Source organism: Danio aesculapii, chromosome 25, assembly GCF_903798145.1.
Source record: "Danio aesculapii chromosome 25, fDanAes4.1, whole genome shotgun sequence".
In the NCBI taxonomy this organism is placed as follows: Eukaryota; Metazoa; Chordata; class Actinopteri; order Cypriniformes; family Danionidae; genus Danio; species Danio aesculapii.
Genome location: NC_079459.1, coordinates 22,350,947 through 22,357,051, shown reverse-complemented (window position 1 = coordinate 22,357,051; position 6,105 = coordinate 22,350,947).

The following is a 6,105-nucleotide window of genomic DNA, read 5'->3' as shown; positions in this document are numbered from 1 at the left end:
ACACACTTATGGATTCGATTGTTCATTATATTTTTCTGTCTCATTGTATTTTGGTTGAACATTCGTTCATTTACATGCTTGTTTGTTCGTTGTTTGTTTATTTGTTCATTTATTCACGTTTGTTTGTTTGTGTATTCACTTATTTCTTTGTACATTTGTTAAATCATTCACACATTTAGTTGTTCATTCGTTTGTTCATTCATTGACATGTTTATTTATTCGATTTACACTTACATTTACACTCATTTATTTGATTGTTTTTGATATTGTTCAGTATATCTCTATGTCATTTAGTTGTATTTTTGTTTGTCCATTCTTCATTCATTCATTTGATCATTCGTCTGTCTGTCTGTCTGTCTGTCTGTCTGTCTGTCTGTCTGTCTGTCTGTCTGTCTGTCTGTTTGTCTGTCTGTCTGTCTGTCTGTCTGTCTGTCTGTCTATCACTTGTATTCAGTATTTAATTGTTCATTATGTTGTTCTGTGGTTTTTTCTTTTGGTTGTACAGTTATTTGTTTGCTCATTCGTTCATTTATTCATTCATACATTTGTTGGCTCAATTATTCATTCATTCATTCCATCACTCTTAATAACATTTGTTCTAGCTACACTGTAAAACCCAAAAAGTAAAGGTAACTCAAATCATTTGAGGTAACCGATTGCAAAAAATCATTTAAGTTCAAAAACTAATCCTAATGAGTACTGAGAACTTACTCCAATTGAGTAAACGAAGCAATTTGAGCACAGTAAAACCCGATAAATGAAGAGAACTCAAACCAACTGAGTACTGTAAAACCCAATAAGTTATGGCAACTCAAACCGTTTGACGAAACTGATTGCAACAAATCATTTGAGTAAAAAAAACTAATCTATATGAGTTTTGTGAACTTACTCCGTTTAAGCTGAAGTAATGAGGGATTTAATTAACTCATTACCTTCAACAGTTCAAGAGTTCAAAACTCTTTTCAAATGAGTAGAATTAACCTTCAGTCAATTTTGAGTTAACTACACTCATTTCATTTGATAAAGCTGACCATTGGGTTTTACAGTATCTGTCTCTGGCTGTATACCTTACTCAACTTCATAATGTCTTTAATTGAAATAACATATTTATCCATCCATCCATCATTTGTTCACTTGTTTGTTAGATCCTTCATGATTCTGTCTGTCTGTCTGTCTGTCTGTCTGTCTGTCTGTCTGTCTGTCTGTCTGTCTGTCTGTCTGTCTGTCTGTCTGTCTGTCTGTCTGTCTGTCTGTCTGTCTGTCTATTAATTTTGTTTCTTCATCTGTTCATTTGTTTGTTCATTTAATCTATTTATTTCATCATTCATAATACTATTTGTTATCTTGCCTATCTATCTACCTGTTGGTTGTATGTTAGTCATTTAGTAAGTTTTGTCATTCAAGATAAAAATCATTCATTCATTCATTCATCAGATCTTCCATTGTTCCCTTCCGTTCATTCATATGTTCATTAATTTGATTGTTTGTTTTTTTCTGTTCATGAATTTGTTCTGTCTGTCTATCTCTATACCTATCTTTTGATTTGAAATCTCTTTCAATCTACCCATTGTTTGTTTATTCATTGAGTCAGTTCATCATTCATGATAACATTTGTTGACTATCAGTCTCCATGCCATCATGCCATCTCCATCTTTCTGTCTGTCTGTTCTTATTAATTTAAACGATAACATGTTTTTATATCATCCTGGTATACATACTGCTATAACTGTCAAATCTGCTTGTCAAATCTACTGGATTGTATTTGATAAATCTGAATTTTACAACAGCTCTACAACATATATATTATCTGCAGTGTCCATTCTATTAATTATTCATTGGGTTAATTGACTGCCTGCTTATATCCTATACCATATTGATTTTATATCAGACTGCTGAATTATTTACAGTTCAATTTAATCATGCATTTTATGTTCAGCAAAGTCAATTCATAAATATGAGTCATTTTTAAAACAACAACCTGAAGTTTAGCTCTCCATTTCTTTTTGCTGCCTTCGTCATCAACACAAAGTTTAAATCTTACTAATTACACCCATACAAGAAAACTTTGATGATTGTCATTGCCATTAATTTATATTATAAAGGGCAGTCGAATGCAAATTATATACATTTTCCAGAATACTGTATCATTTAATCTTTTCATGTGTTGTTTTTGCTGTTTCTAATTTTCGTTGTATTTTCTGTACGTGACGAACAGGCCAATCTTAGTCGCTCGTACCTGACCGTTTTCTGCTGTAAGGATTCATCTCTATATTTCCCTCCCTGCTGGGTCTCCCGAGGGGGCAAAATAACAGAGTTTACCCTGCAATCATTCCTTACACATACTGGTAAGATTAAATCTGTTGTTTTTATGCTTTTCTTTAAAGTAAACAATTACAGGAGTTTATTTTTGTTAGATACTTTGCTGTTTTCATGTAGTTATTATTTTGAATGTCACATTTCTTTATCGAATGTCACACCTTGTTTATTTTCTATATATGAATGTACAGTCGCAATCAGACTTATTAAACCCTGTGAATTATTAGCCCCCTGTTTATTTTTTTCCCCAATTTATGTTTAACGGAGAGATTTTTTCAATTCATTTCTAAACATAATAGTTTTAATAACTCATTTCTAATAACTGATTTATTTTATCTTTGCCATGATGACAGTAAATAATATTTTACTAGATATTTTTCAAGACACTTCTATACAGCTTAAAGTGACATTTAAAGGCTCAACTAGGTTATTTAGGTTAACTAGGCAGGATAGGTTAATTAGGCAAGTTATAGTACTGTAGAACAATCGGGGGAAAAAAGATAGCTCAAAATGGGCTAATGATTTTTGACCTTAAAATGGTTTTTAAAAAATTAAAAACTTATTTTTTTTTTCAGCCAAAATAAAACAAATAAGACTTTCTCCAGAAGAAAAAATATTATCGGACATACTGTGAAAATTTCCTTGCTCTGTTAAACATCATTTCAAGAGTTCCCACTTAGATATGCTTGGCGTATAAAGCAGGTTTGGCATGCTGTCCCAGGAGAGAACCCTGAGCTCGGAGATATTTGAGCCCAGGGCTCCCGCCCGGTCGATAAGCATATCAGGAGATCCGAGATCAGGTAGGTCTCGAGAGCTCCCCCTTTAGAAAAGGGAGGAAAAGGAGGAGATGGGGTGGAAGGGGGGATTCTTCCAAACGAAGATAGAAACAGTAGGGAGAAAATGATCCATTTATAGTAAACTAGGATTGATTACAGATGAGTGGCCAGACGTGCTCAATCATATCACGTGCTCCTCTCGAAATTAGTTTATGAAACTTCACTTGGGAAAGATTTAAAAAAGAAAACAAAATTCAAAGGGGGCTAAGAACTCTGTTTGCAACTGTATGTTTGTGTATATATAGTTCAGTTGGATTATTATCATTACTATTATGCTTCATATTTAAAAGGTTTACATTGGACCTCAGAAAAAATGCTGAAATGTTTTGGATTGTTTGGGGAAGGAGTTTCCACCAGTGGTGGAAAGAGTACTGAAAAATCATACTTAAGTAAAAGTACCATTATACGTGCCTAAAAATGTAGTGCAAGTAGAGTAAAAGTGTCTGTTGTGAATATTACTCTAGGTATGAGTAAAAAGTGGCCCTTTTATAAGTACTCAAGAGTAGTGAGTAGTGAGTATTACGCTGTAAAAAGCTGATGCATTTACATGTCATTTGTGGATGTGCGTAAACGTAACATTCTGTAGTGCATTTAATTACTGCCCAGCAGGCACAGAACGTCATAAGACATTGATATTAGGTTTGATTTAAGTTGTGACGTTAGGTAACTAAAATTCAATCTCTAGCCAGAGTCTAAGGACAACATTAATTTGATGTCCAATAACGACGTCATTATTGGACGTTGATATTTTGGACGTTGATATTTGGACATTGACGTTGATATTTAGTTGATATTAGGTTGATATTAGGTTGTGTTTGAAACCAAAATCCCACGTCAAGCCAACATCTTAAACCAACGTCAAATTGAAGTCAAATACTGACATTTATTCATCAGGTATGGCAACTAAAGTTTAACGTCTGATAGACATCATAGTGGCAACGTCCACACAACGTCAAGCTGCAACATCATTAGACGTTGATATTTGGTTGATTTTAGGTTGGCCATTGAACACTGATGTCGGCCTGACTTTGAGTTCTGACGTCAACCCAATTTTCATCTCCAACGCAATGCAACGTCTCGACGACATTGGGGTACAACATCAATCTGATGTCCTGTTGACGTCTTGTGCTTGCTGGTTGTTTAAGGCCATTTCATTTATCATACAGTAAACATCCGTCATCTTTTCATCAGTAACATGCATCTAAACAGTTTCTGGGTCAATGAGTGTAAAGATTTTGGACATCTTCTTGGACACTTTTAATGCTTCTAAACAGTTTACTGAAATTATAAATTGCCCATGTTTTGAGGTACTGTAGTTCATAATGATGCGATTTACCTTCTACAGTATGTGTGATTTCAGTGGACCGGAATCACAGGACTGATTTTTCTAATCCCCGTAGACAAGAAAAAATAAAGTAGTGATTGCAGGTTGAAGGAAAATAGTGGAGTAAAAGTAGCGATACTGCACTAAAAATGTACTCAAGGTAAAGTAAAAGTACACATTTTTAAAATTACTTAGTAAATTACAATTTCTAAAAAAAAAAAAGTCAATTACAGTAGTTTGAGTATTTGTAATTTGTTACTTTACACCACTGGTTTCCACCCAGTGTGTAAAGTGCTTTGAGTGTCCAGAAAAGCGCTATGTAAATGTGAGGATTTAATATTGTTCCGTCTATGTAGCTTTCACATGTGTGTGCAATCAAACATTTCACTCAAGCACATAACGATACATCAGAAGTTGACATTAATAACTGGTATAAAATTAAAATTGAAATAAAACCAAAAATATATATATATTAAAAGGGGTCTTAAAAGTATTTAAAGTTGATAAATCAATTTTGAGAAATTTAAGGCCCCTAAAAAGTATTAAAAAGTCTTAAATGCTTTTTTTTTACGATGTATTCAATTTTGTATCAGTTTTTATTCTACAATGTATAGCTGTATGCTAAAGTTTGCCTGCATTTTATCTGAATATTGGGCTGCTGTTTTGTTTAAGGTATTGAAAAAAACCTGCAGTTCTATAGATGCCAATTAGCATTTTTATTCAGTATATGAATAATGTTTTAGTTTAGGATTAGTGTCTTACAATTTGTATTTAGTAAATATACTGTACTTTAAAACGTCACCAATGTTACCGGATGAAAGCTAAAGTGGCGATAAGGTCTTAACATGTATGGAGTCTTAAAATAGGTCTTGATAGTTACTGAATTTCACTCTCTGATTGCTGTATTTACCCTGGAATTATTGTTTTATTTTTTCTATTTGAGTGACCTGCTTTAAACTAAATTAATTGATAAAATTGGGTAAAAATAAATGAGCGATTTATTGTTGGATAAACCTGTAGCATTAGAGAAACTGTTGGAATTCAGCCATCATATTATGTAACTTGCAACTATAATAAATAATAATTTACAACAATAACTACATTGAAATATTTTTTTAAATTTGATTTTTAGTTGGTTGTTCATTTCCCCCTCATTTTCAGTGTTCAGCATATATAAGTACACCCCTCACAAATCTTTTAAATTCATATTTTTAATAGGAAGCTATACAATATCATATTTGTGCATATAGATTAGATTAGTCAGTACTGAAGCCAAATCTGGAGCTTATCTAACAAAATAACTTACGATAATGTCCAAAAACTAGTACACCCAAATTTATGTTATAGAAAAATATTAAATACTAATTTAGAAAAGAGCTAAAATCAAGAGAAGCAAAAGCATTGAAAATTATAGTTGAAATTTTGTAGTTTGTATTTTTTTTTTGTAATATGTTGCTTGAATTTAATTGTACTATCTTTCAATTTCTAAATATGTTTGGTGACTAAAATATTATTTTATTAAATATATCTGTTTTGTTTAAATACACCAAAATACATTGCCTATATATTCACTGAGAAATGGAAAATCTATTCATTTTCCAAATGTGGTGTACTCAATTATGCTGAGCT